Genomic DNA, 19,469 nt, shown 5'->3' on the forward strand with positions numbered 1-19,469 from the left:
GAAGCCAAATAACTTATTTGTATGACCCATGGACATAAACTAAGGCATGCGAATTTTGGTGGGAGTGGGTTGCAAGGCAGAGGGGAACAAAGTGGGGGGATGGGACAACTGTAATAGCATAATCAAATATATTAAAAAATAAAAATAAAATACAGTGGGGCAGCTGATGACAATTGGGAGAATTGTGTGAGGTTCCAAGGTGCCTATTTTGAAGGGGACTGAGACGCCATTGTCCCATGTACCATGTTTCTTGTATTTTGTATCTTCTTCAATAAATGTCTCTATTTTTTGGTATTACATGGCTGGATACTTTCTGGACAGACCTCATATATATTCTTTTGCACTTATATGTTCTATAAGTCACTCCGTATCAGTCTATAGCAATCTTCTTCATTCTTTTTATAGTTTCATTTCTTTATTGTATTGCACTATTTTATATTTCTCTATAGTATTGCACTATTTTACTTTTTTTTCAAGAGGATATTAAATTATATATTGATTACACATGATAATGGATGATACACAAGCTTCATTTCCGTGTATAATTTTATGTGGTACCATAATTTAATTTAGATATTGCATAGGGTGTGCCAACGATTATTGATAACCAAATAAACTCCATGACTCTGCTTGGGTGACCCCTTACAACCTGCTTGGGCACAGTTACATATCAATTCAACTACACCAAGGTTTCTGAAGACAATGGCTTACGTGCCCCAGCAGGTTGTAAATAAATTCAAATAGAACCTGGCATCCATCCGAAGAATTCTAACTTCATATTGTTGGGGTAATTTACCAAGATGGCTTCATAGTAGATTAACTTTACACAGCACATTTAAAAAAAAAAGACATATTTATTCCATTTTATGATCAGACTATTACATTTAGCAATCAACAACATGGCTGCAAAAAAAAAAACTACATTAAAACCCTTTGTTGGAAAGCCTTGCACTTTCCACAGAACAAAAGCAAAAATAATCTGTTATGTAATTAGTCACAAATACAGTTCTTGAATTTTTTGCCCATTCACATGAGTATTGTCTAAAACATGTCTTCTCTGTAGCAGCTAGGCCCTGCCACCACTGTGCTTGCCTGAGTTCACAAATCTGTTGCAACCTGTAGCTTCCCTGTCACTTCTCTGGCTCCTCTCCCCTGCTAAGGCTTGTTTCTTGGCAGTAATGAAAACCTTCTGCACTGCCATAGCTGCTGCTGCTGGAACCACGGTAGACATCTTGGTTTCATGGCTTGGCAAAGTACTGGGCTCAACAACCACAGGGGCCAGAGCTTCTTCTCCAAAATGTCCTCCTTTTATTCGTCCAAAATTTGAAGTTTGATTCTTGTAACTGCCAACATCACTGTAGCTTCTACCACCTCCAAAACTGCTGCCATCATTACCAAAGCCATTATAGCCATCCCTACTGCCTGCACATCTACCCCCACTACTGCCATCACCAAAGCCACCTCAACTGCTAAAGATTCCTCCATGACCAAAGTTGTCATTCCACGAAAACCACCTCCACAACTGCCTCTGAAGTTTCTGGAACCACTTTGATCTCTTTGGCTGGATGAAGCACTAGACATCTCTTGCTTAGATGGGGCTTTCCCTACTTCACAGTTGTAGTCAATCACAGTATAGTATTTCTGCATGGCAATCTTGTCTACACGGTCCTGGTCATCAAAGGTTACAAAAGCACAGCCTCTCTTTTGTCATTGCCTCGGTTAGTCATGATTTCAATCACTTCAATTTCTCCATACTGTTCAAAACAATCTCTTAGGTGATGCTCTCCACTGTCTTTTTTAATACCACCAACAAAAATCGTTTTTATGGTTGCGGGTTCCGGGTCTTGGAGAATCTTCTCTTGAGACGGCCTTCTTTGGTTCCACAACTCTCCCACCCACCTTGCGCGGCCTTGCATTTACAGCTGCACCCACCTCCTCCACAGTGGCATATATGACAAATCCAAAGCCTCTGGAGTGCTTGGTGTTTGGCTCTCTCATCACCACACAGTCCGTGATTGTTCCCCATTGTTCAAAATGGCTCCTCAGACTCTCATCTGTTATTTCAGAGCTCAAACCTATGATAATGAGCTTCTGTACCTGTCCTGATTCTTTGGGAGTCTCTGACTTAGACATGATGACTGTAGGAGAAGAGAAATCAACACTTTCTCAGCAGCATCCACTGGCCAAAAAAGGGTATTGCATTATTTTATATTCCAAGAATTTCATCAGCAACAAATGTATGAGAGTGACTTCTCACTATCTCACCAACCATGTGTTATCAAGCTTTTCAATTTTTGCCAGGGGATAATGAGAGATGATATTTCATTGTATTTTTAATTTATACTTATTTTATCTTAATTGAAGTTGAGCATCTTTGTCATATGTTTATGGGTCATTACATATCTTTTTCTCTGGTCATCTTCTAAAAAATTACTCTCTATAACCAGGGTGTAGTACATGCTTGATTTTTGTATATTTATCTCGTATCTAGATACATCACTAAACAATTTCATTAAGTTTAATGTTTAGTGTATCAATTCTTTTGTGTAGAAAAAATACCCCTACAGATAATAATTACATTTTTCATGAACAATAACATTTTGTCTCTTCCTTTTTGATCCTTATAAATTTCTTTTCCTATATTAGTTTTCTTGTTAGGACAATGATAACATGTTAAATGGAAAAACTAATAATAACATTGTCTTGTTCCTCATTTATTTAATTATTTTGGTTTAAACAACAAAACTTTACTTTCTCAAAGCTCTAGAGGCTACAAGTCCAAGACTGAAGTGTCCACAGGATTAGTTTCTTTTGAGGCTTCTTTCCTTGGCTTGCAGATGTCTATCTTCTTGTTGCTTCTTTATGTAGTTGTCCTTCTGCAGCACACACTTGTTCCTGATTTTGAAAAGAATGTTTTAAGGCTTTTAATGATTTTATACTAAAGATAGTGTTTTCTATAGGCATGTTAATAATAGCTTTTTATTAAATTAAAGCTCTCCTCTGTAATTATTTTGCTAAAACTTTTAAAATCATAAATGGGAATTGAATTTTATAAACATTTTTTGTCTTTTGATATGTTTTCTTTAATATGTTAATGTGATGAATTAGAATGATTAATTTTCTAATATTAAATCATATTTGTATACAAATATGGGTAAACCCAACTTAGTTATAATAAACTCTTTAAAATACATTGTTATATTTGTTTTTTTTTGCTAACTATATGTTTACACATTTCTTTGTGAGTATAGTTGCTCTATAATTTAATATTCTTACTGTTCTTGTCTGGCTTTGGCATCAATATTCATTAACTTTACTACATGAGGTGGAGTGGGACCATTTTCTCTTTTATTATGTATATATATATACACATATATATAAATGTATATATATATATTTTTTTCTGTAAATTCTCTGGAAGAGTTGGAATATGTTTGCAATTAATTGTTTCCTGAATATTTTGTAGAACTGATCTGTAAAACACTGGATTTTATTAACAGGAAGAGTTTTTAATACCAAATTTCTTCATTATAGGAACAGTTTTATCATTTCTTCTTTGATAGATTTTGGGTAGTTACAAATAATGCATATTTATTTATTTATTTTAAAATATTTTATTTATTTATTTTTAGAGAAAGGAGAGGGAGGGGAGAAAGAAAGGGAGAGAAACATTAATGTGTGGTTGCCTCTTGTGTGTTCTCTACTGGGGACCTGGCCTACAACTCAGGCATGTGCCCCCACTGGAAATCGAACCTGAGACCTTTTGGTTTGCAGGCTGGTACTCAATCCACTGAGCCACATCAGCTGGGGTAAACAAACTATGTATATTTGGATATCCCCACGCTGGCTAATTTTTTTAATCACAAACTTTTTGTCTTTTAGAACTTTTTTAAGAATTATTTTTCTTCTAAATATCTTTATATTTTCTTTTAATGAAGATCAATTGGTGATAAATGCTGTATGTTTGTTTATTTGAAAATGTCTTTACAATGTAGTCGTGAGGTGCTGCCTTGCCTTTACCCCTGCTCAAAACAGAACTGTTTCCTTTCTGGCCCTGCTAGTTATGGTGCTGTAGCCAGCAGGGTTGCAGGGTCTCATACACAGTTTAAAAAAAGAAAAGTTGTTACTTTTTCCTTGATCTTATAAAATAGGGTTTCTAGATACACAATTCTAAGATGACAGTTATTTTCTTTCAGCACTTGAAGGTATTATTTTAATGTCTTGTGGCTTCTGTCATGTGTTAAAAAGTCTGCTCTTAGTCTAATTACTGTTCCTTTGTAAATAAGCTGATTATTTATCTGATGCTATGAGTTGAATTGTATCCTTCAAGAAGATATATTAAAGCCTTAACTCCCAGTACCTAAGAATGTGACCTTATTTTGAAATAGTGTGATTACAGATATTGGTCAAGATAAGGTCATACTGCAGAATATAGGCTTTTATTCTTACAATGTTCTCACTTTTTATTTTTATCATTGACACCATTACAGATGTCTCCCATTTCTCCCCTTTGCCGCCCTCCACCCAGTCCCCCCACCCCCAGCCTTCACCACATTGTTGTCTGTGTCCATGGGCTACCCGTACCAGAATATCTTAGTCCAATATGACTGGTATCTTTATAAGAAGAGGAAAAGAGACACAGAGACACAGACACACAAAGTGATAATGAAACCAGAGACTAAATTGCTGCCCATTGTAAGCCAAGGAATGACAAGCATTGCTAGCAAATCACAGAGCAAGAGGCAAGGAAGAATTCTTCAGTACTGATCAGAGAGGGAACAGAGCCCTGCTGACACCTTGATACTGGACTGCTAGCCTCCAGAACTGTGAGACGTATTTTTCTGTTATTTTAAGCCACCCATTTCGTGGCACCTTGTTACAGCAGCCCTAGGAAACTAATATACAACTGATTTTAAGATGTATTGTCAAAAAATACGTGTTGTTGTTTATGTTCTCAATTTCATCTCCATGTATCTAGGTTGAATTTCTTTTTACTTACCCTGCCCAGTATTCTTAATGATTCCTGATCTGTGAATTTATACCTTTCATTGTTTGGGTAAATTCCTCACCCATTATATGAATATGTTTATTTTCATTTTCTCAATTCTCCTTCTGTGACTCTCAATAGATTTAAATTAGGAAATTACCTTTTCTGTCTGCCATCTAACTTTCTTCATCTCTATGTCTTTCTGTGCCGCATTCCAGGTAGTTTCTTCAGCTGCATCTTCCACTTCATTTGTTCTTGAGATGCATTCTAAAGTGTTTATTATGTTTTAAACTTTAGTAATTCTTTAGAATTTTGTGGCAGAGATTGTAAAGTGTCTCTCAATAGCCATTTCCTCCTTATTATAGTAATAGAACTTCCTAATCTTAACTGGGTACATGACCATCCACGATAATGAAATTTCCAATTTTTCCTTGAGCAAGGATTGACCATGAACTAAGCTTTTACCATGGGATATAAGCTGAAGTAGTATGCACAATTTTTAGAAAGTTTTCTTAAAGATAATGGCATGTTTTTTCCTTCCCTTTTTTCTTCTCTTTATCTATTCATTGAGAAGAGTATATTTTCCCACACCATTATGTTGGACCTGGCCCTGTGGCTTCCTTTAGTTTGTGCAATGCAAGCACACAGGACATATGATACATATGAGTGAGGCTTCAAATGAATATTTGTGGCTTAGACTTGTTTGCTTGCCTTCCACCATGAGGAAAATATAACCCAGGTGACTCCTGGCCCTTTAGTCCAGGTCCTTGAATGTGAGACATGTAGAACTGACTTGAATTTGACTTGTACCTAGAGCATAGCCACAGCAGCTGACTGCCAGTTCTTTCAGCTGTCGATTTCCAGCTCAGTGGGAAATAAATATTTGTTTTTTATAAGCCAGAATCTTGGAGGACAATTCCTTTATTTTTTTGCAAGACAGAAATCTATTTAAAATTATATTTTGGGGGTAATTTATTCATGATTAGTTTCCACAGTCATAATATTCACATCTACATTTTTATGTTTTTTGTGTGTGGACATGTTTTAAATTCTTTTGGGTATACACCTAGGAGTGAGGAGGGTAGTGGGTTTTCCTACACTACCAAGGAGCAATTTTCCAGACACCAGCTGGGTGTCCTAAATTCAAATCAGTTCTGGCACTCTATCTGGAGATGGCCTCAGATACCACAGGTCCTATAACACTGCACTCTCTGCCTCCAGATGCCATTTTCAAGTACAGGTTGTTACTGGTGCTTCTGACCAACTGGCTACCACCTGGAAGCTCCAGTGATTCTCCTCCAACTCAGGATGCCAATCACAACTTCAGGATGTTACCTGTATTCCTGAACAACTGGCTATGAGTCAGAGGTTTTCATTACCCTCCACTTGGGTCCAATTATTTTGCTAGAGTGGTTTAGAGAACACAGAGAAACAGTTTACTTACTAGATTACTGGTTTTTTAAGAAGGAAAGCCAAATGGAAGAGATGCATAGAGCAAAGAATGGGAAAAGGGTGCAGGTCTTCCACAACCTCTGTAGGCTCACCACTTTCCCCACACCTTCACGTATTCACCAACTTGAAACCTTTTGGAACCTTACCTTTTTGGAAAAGAGCATGGAATTTTGAAGGACCACAATTCAGTCAAAAACCTGTCTTTGAAGTACAAAAGATTAAGAAAATTTTAATTGTAAAATATATATAAAATCTACCATTAAACAATTTTAAGTGTACAGTTGTATGGAGTTAAGTATGTCAACAATGATCTGCAATTATCACCACCATCATCTCCAGAAGTTTCTCATCTTCCCAAATTCATAGAAACAGAAAGTAGAAGGGAAGTTGCCAGGAGTGAAGAGTGGGAGAGTGGAGAAGGAGGGGAATATGGGTTAATGTTAGGGTACAGAGTTAACATTCATTTAAGTTATAAACTATACCTTAACTATAGCAAGATTATAATTAATCAATAGGTTGAATCTAAAATGTGAATTCCAGAAAGCAGCATTTTCTAAGTTTTCTTTCACTGTAATTAACTATTCAAGTCAAATTCTCCCTTTTCCAGATTTCTCTTCCAGAACTCCTATCCTTTCATTCCAATCTAGCCTAGGACTTGGGAGTTCCTGAATTAGATGTAGTGACTCCTATATGTGATCAGATATTGTATTTCCTATCTCATTTTGTTTGAGCACATCTTCAAGAAACTTTTTTTTTTAAGTGAGGATACGTTTATTGATTTGAGGGGTGGAGGACAGGGTGGAGAGAGAGACAGAGAGAGAGAGAGAGAGAGATATAAGAGAGAAATATGGATTAGTTGCCTTTTGGTCACCCCCTGACTGGGGATGGAACTCATAAACTGTGCTCTGACTGAGACTGAACCCTTAACCTTTTGGTACATGGGACAACGGCTCCAACCAACTGAGCTACCTGGCCAGGGCTCAAGTAACTCTTTTAAAAAAGAGTATGTGGAAGTTTAACTTCATGAGCTTCTGCATATCTGAAAATATTTTCATTCTGCTTTTACTTAATAATACTTTAGCAGAAAGAGTTTTTAAATTAACTTTTTTTCTAAGAATTTGAAGTTCAAGAAATATTTCCCTCAGAAACTTGAAGGCCTTTGTCTATTATCTTCTTATATCTAGTGCAGCTGGTGAGAATTCTAATGCCAGCTCGGTCACTTTTTTCCCTTTTTTTAAAAATTTAGTATCTTCTCTTTATCTTTAGTTATACTACTTCCCAGGGTTGGGTGTTTTTCTTCTTCCCTATTTGTGCTTTGTACTAGTGAACGCTTTCAGCTCTGGGAAATTTTCTTCCATTATTTTTGAGATAATTTTCCACCTTTTATTTACTTTGTTTTCTTTCTCTTGTAGTATTAGGCCTGTTGGGTTGACTATCTCTATTTTCTTTTTCTTTAATTTTTAATTTTTATTATGATGCAATTTTATTGCATATCCAAATGTTTTTCAGATACATGTTCAAAGAAAATTAGAAAATAGATCTGGGGAATTAATTTTTGTCTATAGCCACCTAAATTTATATGCATGAGAAATTATGACTTATGCTGTTTTATTCTCATCTAGAACACAGAGCTCCGGTGAGGTAAGGAACTTTATTACCAATACAATATTCTTGCACAGAGTAACAGACACTACATTCTGTGCAACTCAACCTTCAGTTGTTAGAGTGCTGCGAACTAGTGTTGGTTTTCTCGATCCAGAGTAAGGCTTTGATAATGAAGATTTTATTATATTTAATTTTTAATATATATATTGGGTAAGTTAGGCTTTGATATTTGAGCGGGTCATGGTTTCTGTTAACTGACATGAGTACTTTATAAAGAGTTTTGTTGTAAATTCTGATACTTTCTCTCACAATTTGTGAATTTCTATTTTCTTTAAAATATAGAAATTAAATGTACTGTATACATTTGTTTGTTTTCCCCCTTCCCATCAAGTTGGAGACTTCCCTTAACTATCTAATAATCCTTAGTTGTTTGTTCATACTAAGATGAGGTAGTTGGAATGCTGATTAGGAATGTTGTGAACTTAAAGAGGATTCTGCCATCTTTTACAAGTTCACTCCAGATTGCATAGGCAGGAAATGGGCTATTGTGCCTACCAGAATGAAGAATGCTTTACTCTTAGTCATAAATGCTCTAATAACTGCCCAAGTTCCTCCCCAGAGATTGCGAGAACTATTGATTTTTAGCTTGGGATAAATGCCTAGTTATTGTGCTATTCCACATACAGACCTTTATTTAGTTTTCCTGTGTTTCAGCCCTGCTTCTCACTCTTGCTCTCTTGTGTCTCTAAATTCAGTCTCTCTAAATCACTTCTGGCAGATGGGTCCCTTTCTTGGCTGCAGCAACCTGTGCACCTATAACACAGTATGGTTTCCTCCATTTGTTTAGTTAGACTGCATTTACTTTTAGTGTACAAAATTTAAAAAAGATAGGGCTCCCTTCCCATTGTTTATTTTGTATGGGTTTGCATGACTTTTTTATTGCTTTATAAGTATTTTAATGGGGTCTCAGGAAGAAGAGGCAATGAATTTATGTGCTCAGTCAGCTTTAATAAACAAATTCTAAATGTTGGTTTAAAAAAATATCAGGGGCAGAGTAGGAAATAAGAAAAAACAACAAGTGTAATGACAGAAACAAGACACAAAAACAACAAAATTCTCAGCCTGTGATAGACAATATTCCTGTGTTTATATAACTTAGTGTTTAGCATCTTAACTCTCCAGATCTACACATTTTTAGGGATATGATGGATCTCAAGACGTCTAGTTCACACCCCATTTTACAGTGAAGAAGAGTAGGACCCAGAAGTAGAGTGATTTTCCAAAGTAACATAAGTAGAGTGCCAAAATGGAAACTAGAAAGCTATTCAGCTCTTTCGAAAAACAGTCAAATGATTACTTTTCCTGGGTAAATAGCCAGATTTCCAAGAAAATGAAATGTTTTAGGATTCTTATTTGGCAGTCTTATCAATTGGTAGACATATGCTGAATGTACTGAAGGTGGCGACTATACAGTAAGATGGGGAACTGCAAAAAGGATCATGGGAAGAAACAATTAGAGAGCAGGATGAACCAGAATTTGGTGAATGATTGAATGTAAGTACTGAGGAGAGACGGGAAAATGTTCGGGCTTTATGAGGTGTAAACTGGTTAGTTGTAGTGGTGGAGAGTGAGTAGGGGTAAAATGATTGTACTTTCAAGGGCATTTCCAATTCTTTTAATAAACACTAGAAGGTTGGGAATAAATATTGTTCACATCGCTCTTACGTTCTTGGTTTAGAGATAGCTTACCCACATCTTTAAATTAGTGGGTGCAGTTATCCTCTTTGCAAGGCTCCAGCAAATGAAACCGGATTGCGGTGCAGTACAGGAACACTGGGTTGCCTAAAATACCAATTGTCCGGCAGACAAGCCTTGCGGTTGTGAGGACAAAGAAAGACAACGTAGCACACAATACCTAGCACATCGGAAGGACTGCACGTGGACATTAATCTCTGCCCACGCTCTTCCCTTGCGTCAGAACCACTACAGGAAAATGACCTACACAGGCGACGGTCTCCTGCGACACTTAAGATTTTTCCCCAAGGCCAAGTCTCAGATCATATTACTATTTTAGGAGGCACATTTCGTGAAAGCTAAGGGTGGGGGAAAATCCAATTTCCCTAGGACACAAGATGCCCACTGAGGTCCTGAGAGAGCAGGTGGGAACGCACCATTACCACTTCGAGCTACTCCCTATATTGGCACCGGTTCCGGAGTTGTGTAACGAGCCCCACCGAGGCGGGGGTGGGGCGACTGTAAGGTTTGGGACCGATTCTGCCGGTTGGTCCACTTACTACGGCAAGCAGAAGGAGACAAACTCCGCCTTTCCTAGCTCCCACCTACCGCCGCTTTTCCGAGCCGGCTCGGGCTCTGCGCTCCCTCAGCCGCAGGGTCGACGTATGTGGGTGTGTACGTGTGGACGTCCAGCGCCTGTGACTCAGCTTCAGTGCTGAGCCACCGCCGGAGTCTGAGTCACCTTCGCTTCCTGGGCTTAACCCGCCTCTCCCTGGAAGCGGTCGGAGGCCTGCAAGCTACGGGAACGCGCTCACGGAAAACGCGGGGAAGCGTGGTGGACTTGCAGGGGGAAGGCGGAGCTCCGGACGTCAGGAGTATCGAAGCCTTGGGGCGGGGCTAGGTGTCTCGCGCAGGGGGCGGGTCTCAGTGACGTCGCGGGCCCCGGGCTGTGCTGTGGCTGTGGCTGTGGCTTTGGTGGCGGTGGTGGCGGTGGCGACGGCGGCGGCGGGGGCGGCGGTAACAGCAACAGCAACCCTGAGCAGGGTGAGACGGCCGCGGTGGCGGCAGCTGGGAAGTCGGGCGGAACCTAGAGCTTCCAGTCTGTCGCTGGCCCTTTTTTGCCTTTTCGTACCCTGCTTCTTCCACACGGCCCTGGCTAGGGCAGGGCAGCGCGACCCCGGGGAGGGGCGGAGCTGTAGGTGAGGCTTCAGGACCTCCTCCCCTTCTTGTCCCTGCCCTGGCCGCGGGGAGGGGGTGGGGAAGTCCAGGGAGGGGCGACCCCACCCTCAATCGATCTCTACCAGTCTCTACCCACCCCAGCCCACCAACTGGCTCCACCCAACCGAGCTCCGCGTTTGGGCGGGAGCGGAGGCTATAGATTTGGGTAACCCGGGGCGAGCGGTGGTAGGTGGGAGATGCTCTGGTCACTTGGAGAAGCGATGGTGAAAGGTTAATGAGAAATGATGTTATGGACGAGGTCGGGGCGAGGTGGTGGCGAGATGGAGAAATTGGGAAGCCATGCATAGGCTGGGGTGCGGGCCAGGGTTTGGGTGGTTGAGGTAGAATTTTGAAGATGATGAGGATTCTTTTTTATTTTTTTACTTCTGGGAAATGGTAAGATAGATGAATGGTTGTATTTAAAAAGGAAGATGGGCTGTAATGTTGCCTTTGAGGCAGTTGGAGAAACTACTGCACTAGGTCTCACATTTCTACTTTAGGGTTTTGGTTATTTTTCTTCCTGACGGGATGAGAAGAGAATTCTCGGCTTTTGCCTCAGTGAGTGAATTATGAGCGTGGGTGGGTTTGAAGTTTTGCACCCTTCAAGAACTTCATTCAGGTAGCAATGTTAGGGAAATAGGTCTCATTACACTTTTGGTTACCTTCCAGTCTTTTTTTGTTGTCGAAAAGATCTCTTTCACTACATTTACAAGCTCTGTCTTGGCCCCTTAAGAGAAGGCCTGAGAATCAGGTGGTTGCTTTGGAAGACACTTTTCTGAGTAATAGTTGCAGTTGATTGTCAAGGTTGACTGCTTCGGATAGATAAAATGAACAACTTCAACAGTCTTGTTGTATATGAACAATGCTGAAATGCTTTAAAGCCCAACTGTCCTTAACAGCTTTTTAAAAAATAGACCAAACAATTTTGACATTTATTCATTTTTGTTCAACACTATTATTGTTATTTCTCAATTGTAGATTTCTCTGTCAAATACTTTAAAAATGAAGCGAAATAGTTTTTTTTTTCTCTCCAGTAGACCCCTCAATTTCTGAGAAATGTTCTTCTAGTCAAGTGCTTTAAAGTGCTCTTTAATAACATTTTGGGGGCATGTTCCTGTCACTTTATAGGGAGATAATACTAAAAGTAAACAGTATTCAGTGTTCTTCACATCAGTGTTTCACAATTTAGCACATTAAATCAGAATCTTCTTTTCTGCATTTCTGCTCCTTGTGAGATTACAGTATTCACCAGTCTTACCTACCAGTGTTCTAAGCTGTTTCTTGTCAAGAAACAGGTCCTGTGATGGACATGTATTATGTAATGGATGGAAGTAGCCATGACTCTCAATAATTCATTAATGGAGGAAGAGAAACCATCACGAGATAGAAATTAGGCAGTGACTTTCCCAAGGCTTACTCAATTTATTTGGGAACATAGCCAGGGAAGTGCTTGCAGATCCTTGCCTTTTTTAACATGCCTACTTAATGAGCAGACTGTTATCTTCTGGTAAATACATCTGCTTGAAGAGACTTATAAGAAACAGATGATACAATAGCTATGAGAGAAAGGGCGTGGTCCAATTGTAATTATAAATAAAAAATTTAATTAACCTCTATTCAGATAGATCAAATTATAAGTTGGTATAATGAATAGTTTTGATTTTGGATTAGTTACTTAGGAGGAAAATTTTAAATTCACATGTTTAGTGTTTGGTTTTATATTATACTTTGATTTAATTAGGTACATATGGGAACAAATGTGAAGATTCCAGGTGAAACTATGTGTATTGCTAAATGACACTTGCATGGCTGACAGTAGGATGTGATTCTTCTCCTTGTGGGAATGAAATCAAATGATTTGGGGACAGTGTAAAGGTAGAAGTTATCTGTTTCTCTTTAGAATTTCTTATGCCTAAAAAAAACCCCTACATTTTTAAAAATTGAATTTATTGGGGTGACATTGGTTAATGACATTATGTTGGTTTAAGATATATTATTCTATAATACATTATCTGTGTATTGTGTGTTCACTGCCCCAAGTCAAGTCTCTTTCCATCACCATTTATTCCTGCTTTATCCTCTTCTATCTCCCCCCAGCCCCCTTTTCCCTTTGGAATCACCATACTGTGGTCTGTGTCTTTGAGGGTTTTCTTCCTTTTGTGTGTCTGTGCTTAATCATATCACCTTTTCTTTTTTTAAAAACTTACTGTCCAATGTCTTTTACTCCCATCCCAGCCCCCCCCCCCCCCCCCCATATCACCTTTTTCACCCAGCCCCCGAACCCCCTTCCCCTCTGGAAGTTGTCAGTCTGTTCTCTATGAGTCTTTTGTCTGTTTTGTTAGTTTATTTTGTTTATTAGATTGCACATATGAATGAAATCACATAGTATTTGTCTTCCTCTGACTGGCTCTTATTTCACTTAGCAAAATACTCTCCAGGTCATTCCAGGCTGTCGCAAAGGGTAAGATTGCCCCCCTTTTTACAGCCTAGTTATATTCCATTGTGTAAGTGGACCACAGCTTTTTTATCCGTTCATCTACTGATGGGCACTTGGTCTGCTTTCAAATCTTGACTATTGTAAATAATGCAGCAGTGAACACAGGGGTGCATATACATTTTGAATTAGTAAAAACTCTACAATTTATTTTTTCAAGAAATGTCACTTGCTGGTTATTATTGTGATATCCTTTTGAGTCTGCTTAATTGTTTTTTTTTCCATTACTAAAGTCAGACAAGTATATCAGTCTGTTAATTCAACAATAATACTGGAAACAAACAAACAAATAAAAAAAACCAGTGAAGGTTGTAAGAGCAACAACTGCTTTTTTTCTACATCATGTTTATGCTTTTAGAAGTAGTACAAGACCTGTTAGATGTGCATTTTACACATACTGTATCAAAAACATTGATGAAGATGGATTGAGCGTGTGCCTGCGAACCAGAGTATCGCAGTTCGATTCCCAGTCAGGGCATATGCCTGGGTTGAAGGCCAGTTCCCAACAGGGGACACATGAGAGGCAACCATACATTGATATTTCTCTCCCTCTCTCCTTCCCTTCCCCTCTAAAGATAAATAAATAAATAAATCTTTAAAAAAAAACATTGATGAAGAAAGACCAGGGAGTGATGTATTTTGGTTAATCAAATAATAATTAGTACATGAATGAACAATTTTCAGAGAAATATAATGTAAACAAGTAAACAAAATACAGGCTATATGCAATGTATTTTATTTCTGTGGCCCTTCATTATGCCTTCAACATGTCTTGGTGCACTGTTTCATTCATTTATTCATGTAACAGTTATTGAGTATGGTTCTGAGCACCACACTCAATACGGTTTTTAGCTTTTGGGGATATAGTAGTGAATAAAGGTGACAAAAATCCCTGCCTTCATGGAATTTACTCTCGACATATTTTCTGGGGAAATGAGGAAGAACCCAGCAAAGGAGATTGATAGGAGGCATTGAGTTAGGAAAACCAGGGGAGTGCGATGTCCTAGAAGTAAAGGGAAGGAACTTTTCAAAGAGGGAAAGATCAATTGTGTCATTGTTTAAATGTATGTCGGTATTGATTAAGAGACCGTGCTGCTTGATTGTAGTGTCTAATACCAGAGAAATGACTAAATGCTTACTAGTGTGAGATGAGACAAATATCCCCAGATTAATTTATATATTATTCTTTATTCTTTTTGGAACAAAAGAGGCAGCCTGGGAGTACCTTCTTTTACTGCACTAAGCAGAGAAGAGACTTTGTCGTTATCAGTCTTATGTATACTTTTTAAAAAAATAGGTAGTACATGTACCAAATCAGAAGGTATACATAATTACACAGGGAAAAGTAAGTCCTATCCCATCCAATTATTCCTGAAGGTAATCACTGTTTCCAATTTATTGTTTTTCCTAACCATTGAAACTTTGTGTAATAATGTGGCATTTAGCTATTTTTAAATTGCATAAATATAACAAGTATTTTTATCTTTTAAAAAGATAAAAATACTTATTACATTTGTTTTTTGCAATCTTAATGTTTTTCCCATAATTTAAGTTTAGCTGCAGACTTTTTGTTTCATAACTTTGTCTTATAGCTTTATTGAGAGATAATTCACACGACTTGCAATTCACCCATTTAAAGGGTACAGTTCAATTTTGTTTGCAGCCATCCTGACAAACAGTTTTGGAAAGTTTATATCACTCCCAAAACAAACCCCAAACCCATGAGCAATCACCCCCTACCTTTGGTTTTTAAGAATTAGTTTGCTTATTATGTGGGAAAAATGTTTGTAAAATACTGTTACCAGCTAATTGGCAGTAAAGCCACTTAGTTCATATTTTAACATTCTGTGATTGAATAGAAGCATAGATTTGTGTAAAAGTCGAATTAGATAATGTTTTGTTTGAGTCAATACTTGTGAAATTATTTTTAAAATTATCATATATGTATGTATGTATATATATACATATATATAAATAGAGAGAGAGACAGACAGAGGGGGGAAGAGAGGGAGAGGAAGAGAGAGAGACAGTGTGAGCATGAGTGAGGCCATGTTCAAGTTTGTTGTTGTTCTTACCTATGCATTCATTGGTTGATTCTTGTATGTGCCCTGACCAGGGATCAGACCCACAACCTTGGTGTATTGGGATGACCCTCTAACCAACTGAGTTGCTTGACCAGGATCCTGGTGAATTGATTTGATTATCTTAGTGTCTTGTTCCATTTTTCCTTCATTTATCAAATGTTTATTGAGTATTGTTTGTGTTCTAAGTCCTGGGCCAGACCAGATGGATTCCATGATAAATAAGCGACAGGCTCCCTTATTCTTAAGGAGTTTCATATTAGTGTGAGAAGAGGAAAAGTTAGCAGGAGATTGTGGTATTCATTTGGTGACATACTGGGTTTCTACATCAGCTCATAGAATGGATCTCTAAACTGGATGGTGGGAAGATGTAAGATGGGATCTTAAGATTAAGTAGGATTTGGTTAAATGAAAAGCGTGCAAGCAGAGGGAATGGCATGTGCAGAGCCCTAAGCCAAGAAAGCTACAGGGCAAGTTAGGGGATCTGAAAGCAGTTTGAAATGTCAGGTGCCAATGTGAGGTGTTGGTATCACGTCTTGTAGTTAAAAGTATGTTGTCTAAAAAGGGCAAAATAATTACATTATTAATTTGCTTAAACTGTCTATGGGTAGCTGTCACTTCCTAGCTTTTAATTTTGAGTGAGTTACTTATTCAAAGTGAGTTAATTTAAAGTGAGTTACTTTAATTTTGAGTGATTTACTTTTGGGGGTACATGAGTTACTTTTCATGCACACCCCCCCCCCCCCAACAAGCTAGGGGGCTAGATGAAAGGGGTAAAGGAATTCACCCTCCCACCTGATAACCTTCAGTTTGTTCTCGAGTTTATTTGTTTTGTTTGTTCATTTTTGTTTTTTAGATTTCACATATAAGTGAAGTCAACTCTGTTTTTCTCTGTCTGGCTTATTTCACTTATCATAATAAGCTCTAGGTCCATCCATGTTATTACAAATGCTAAGATTTCATTTTTTATGACTGAGTAGTATTCCATTTTGTATATGCACCACATCTTTTTCTAATTGTCGATGGACACTTAAGTTGCTTCCATATCTTGGCTATCATAAATAAAGATGCAGTGAACAAAGGGGTTCATTAATATCTTTCTGAATTATTGTTTTAAATTTCAAGAGGTGTGATTGCTGGATCATTTGGTAGTTCTATTTTTTATTTTTTTTGAGTAGCCTCTGTACTGTTTTTGGTGGTGTCTGTACAAATTTGCAGTCCCACCAGCAGTGCACATTTGCTCCACATCCTTACCAACACTTGTTTTTTGTTATTTATTGGTGATAGCTGTTTGTACCTCATGGTGGTTTTAATTTGCATTTCTCTGGTGATTAGTAACATGGAACATTTTTTCATGTTTTTTGGTTATTTGTATTTCCTCTTTGGAGAAGTAGTAATACAGATTCGTCTGCCCATCTTTAAATCAGATTCTCTTGTTAGCTTTAAGTTGAATGAGTTCCTTATATGTTTTGGATATTAATCTCTTATTGGATGTATCCCTGGTAAATATCTTCTCTCATTCAGTAGGTTGTCTTTTCATTTTGTTGATGGTTTCCTTTGCTGTGCAAAACCTTTTTAGTTTGATGTAGTCCCGTTTATTTACTTATTTTTCTTTTTCCCTTGCTGGAGGAGACATATCCAAAAAATATTACTGAGAGCAATGTCAGAGAGTTTACCACCTATGTTTTCTTCTAGGAGTTTTATGATTTAGAGTCTTACATTTAAGTCTTTAATCCATTTTGAGTTTATTCTTGTATATGGTGTAAAAAAGTGGTCTAGTTTCATTTTTTTGCCTGTATCTGTTCAGTTTTCTCAACACCATTTATTGAATAGACTTTACCCCATTTATTGTATAGTCAATACTCCATTGTATATTCTTGCTTTCTTTGTCATAGGTTAATTGACTCTTATTTTTGGGCTCTTCATTCTGTTTCATTGATATATGTGTCTGTTTTTATTCTTGTACCATGCTGTTTTGATTACTGTAGCCTTGTATAGTTTGTATCAGGTAGCATACTATCACCAACTTTTTTCTTCTTTCTCAAGATCGCTGTGGCTATTTGGGTTCTTTAGTGATTCTGTATAAATTTTAGGATTATTTGTTCTAGTTCTGTGAAAAATGCGTTGGTATTTTGATAGAGATTGCCTTTAAATCTAAGATTGCTTTGGGTAGTGAGGACATTTTAAGGATGTTGATTCTTCCTATTTGTGAGCATGGAATATGCTTCCATTTATTTGTATCTTAATTTTTTTTCTTCATTGTACTTGAAAAATTTTTTCAATACAGGACTTTTACCTTCTTGGTTAAATTCATTTTTGGATGCAATTGTAAATGGGATTGTTTTCTTAGTTTATCTTTTTCATAGTTTATTATTGGTGAATTAAAGTGCTACCAATTTTGAATATTTTTTGGTGGACTCTGTAGGGTCCTTTATGCATAGTATCATGTCATCTGCAAATGACAGATTTACTTCTTTAAAAAAACTTTTGAACTCTCTTTAAAAAAATTTTTTTTATTGCCTGATTGCTGTGGCTAGAAGCTCCACTACTGTGTTGAATAGAATTGGTGAAAGTAGTCTTTCTTGTCTTGTCTCTATTAAGACTTTTAGCTTTTCATTGTCGAGTATGATGATGTTAGTTGTGAGTTTGTCATAATGGCCTTTGCTATGTTGAGGTATGTTTTCTCTGTTTCCATTTTACTGAGAGTTTTGATCATAAATGGATGTTGGATTTTGTTAAATGCTTTTTCTGCATCTATTGATATAGTCATATAATTTCTATCCTTTTATTTATGTGGTGTGTCATGTTGATTGATTTGAGGCTATTAAATTGATTTGCAAGATATTAACTTTACATCCCAGGGATAAATTCCAGTTGATCATGTTGTATGATCCTTTTAATGTATTGCTGAATTAGGTTTGCTAATGTTTTTTTGAGGATTTTTTGCATCTATGTTCATCAGGGATATTGGCCCATGTTTTTCTTATTTTGTAATGTCTTTGGTTTTGGAATCAGGGTAATGCTGTCCTTGCAAAATAAGTTTGGGAGCATTCTTTCTTGAACTTTTTGGATTAGTTTGAGAAGTATAGGTATTAGTTCTTCTTTGAATGTTTGGTAGAATTTATCTGTGAGCCATCTGGTCTAGGACTTTCGTTTGTTGGGAGTTTGATTAATGATTGATTTCCTTGGTAGTTACTAATCTGTTCATATTTTCTGTTTTGAAGATTGTATGATTCTAGGAATTTATCCTTTTTATCCTGGTTGTTCAATATGTTTGCATATAGTTGTAATATTTTTTTATAATCTTTTGTATTTCTGTGGTGTCAGTTGTTCTCTTTCATTTTCAATTTTATTGTTTTGCGTCTTTTTTTTTTTCTTGATTGGTCTGGGTAAAGGTTTATCAATTTTGTTTATTGTATTAAGAACCAGCTCAGCTCTTGTTTTCATTGATCTTTTGTCGTGTTTTCTTGGATCCTGTTAATTTCTGCACTGATCTTTATTATTTCCTTCCTTCTCTTCACTTTGGGCTTTGTAATTATTAATTATTATTTTTTTAGTTTTGGCTTCAGGATTTTATTTTAAAGGTTGTACAAGGCCAGATTATTAAGCTGTTTTATTAAATCAGGAGATCAGGAAATTTATTAAATGCATGACATAAAAGAGAAAATGGAGGAAATTGAAATGACAAAAGTAAACACATTTTCTGTTTTGTACAACTATCCAGTAGTAACAGAACCATTCAGTTAACTATTAATTAACTAGTTAAACATGCAAAGTAACCATTTAGATTTATCTGTGTACATGAAACACATTTATGAATGTGATTTCTAGGCCATTTGGTAAATTAAAATACTTGTGTTTCTCACCATATGTTTTTTTAATGAAACATTACATTAAT

General features: G+C 37.2%; 1 protein-coding gene and 1 pseudogene across 12 annotated transcripts in view; one reads left to right on the forward strand and one right to left on the reverse strand.

The window, feature by feature from the left end:
• Positions 1 to 893: 893 nt before the first annotated feature.
• Positions 894 to 6,574, reverse strand: LOC119045236 (heterogeneous nuclear ribonucleoprotein A1-like; annotated as a pseudogene).
• Positions 6,575 to 10,385: 3,811 nt separating this feature from the next.
• Positions 10,386 to 19,469, forward strand: part of ERC1 (ELKS/RAB6-interacting/CAST family member 1) — a 616,103-nt gene continuing 607,019 nt past the window's right edge. For 7 of the 12 annotated variants that reach the window (XM_053662623.1, XM_053662620.1, XM_053662638.1 and 4 more), the window contains exon 1: positions 10,387 to 10,822. The gene's annotated coding sequence lies outside the window, so the exon portion shown is untranslated. The other 5 variants (XM_053662631.1, XM_053662633.1, XM_053662646.1 and 2 more) reach the window with 3 other exon arrangements.

This window comes from Artibeus jamaicensis, unplaced genomic scaffold (genome assembly GCF_021234435.1).
Source record: "Artibeus jamaicensis isolate MK-2021 breed Jamaican fruit bat unplaced genomic scaffold, CSHL_Jam_final contig_1028, whole genome shotgun sequence".
NCBI lineage: Eukaryota > Metazoa > Chordata > Mammalia > Chiroptera > Phyllostomidae > Artibeus > Artibeus jamaicensis.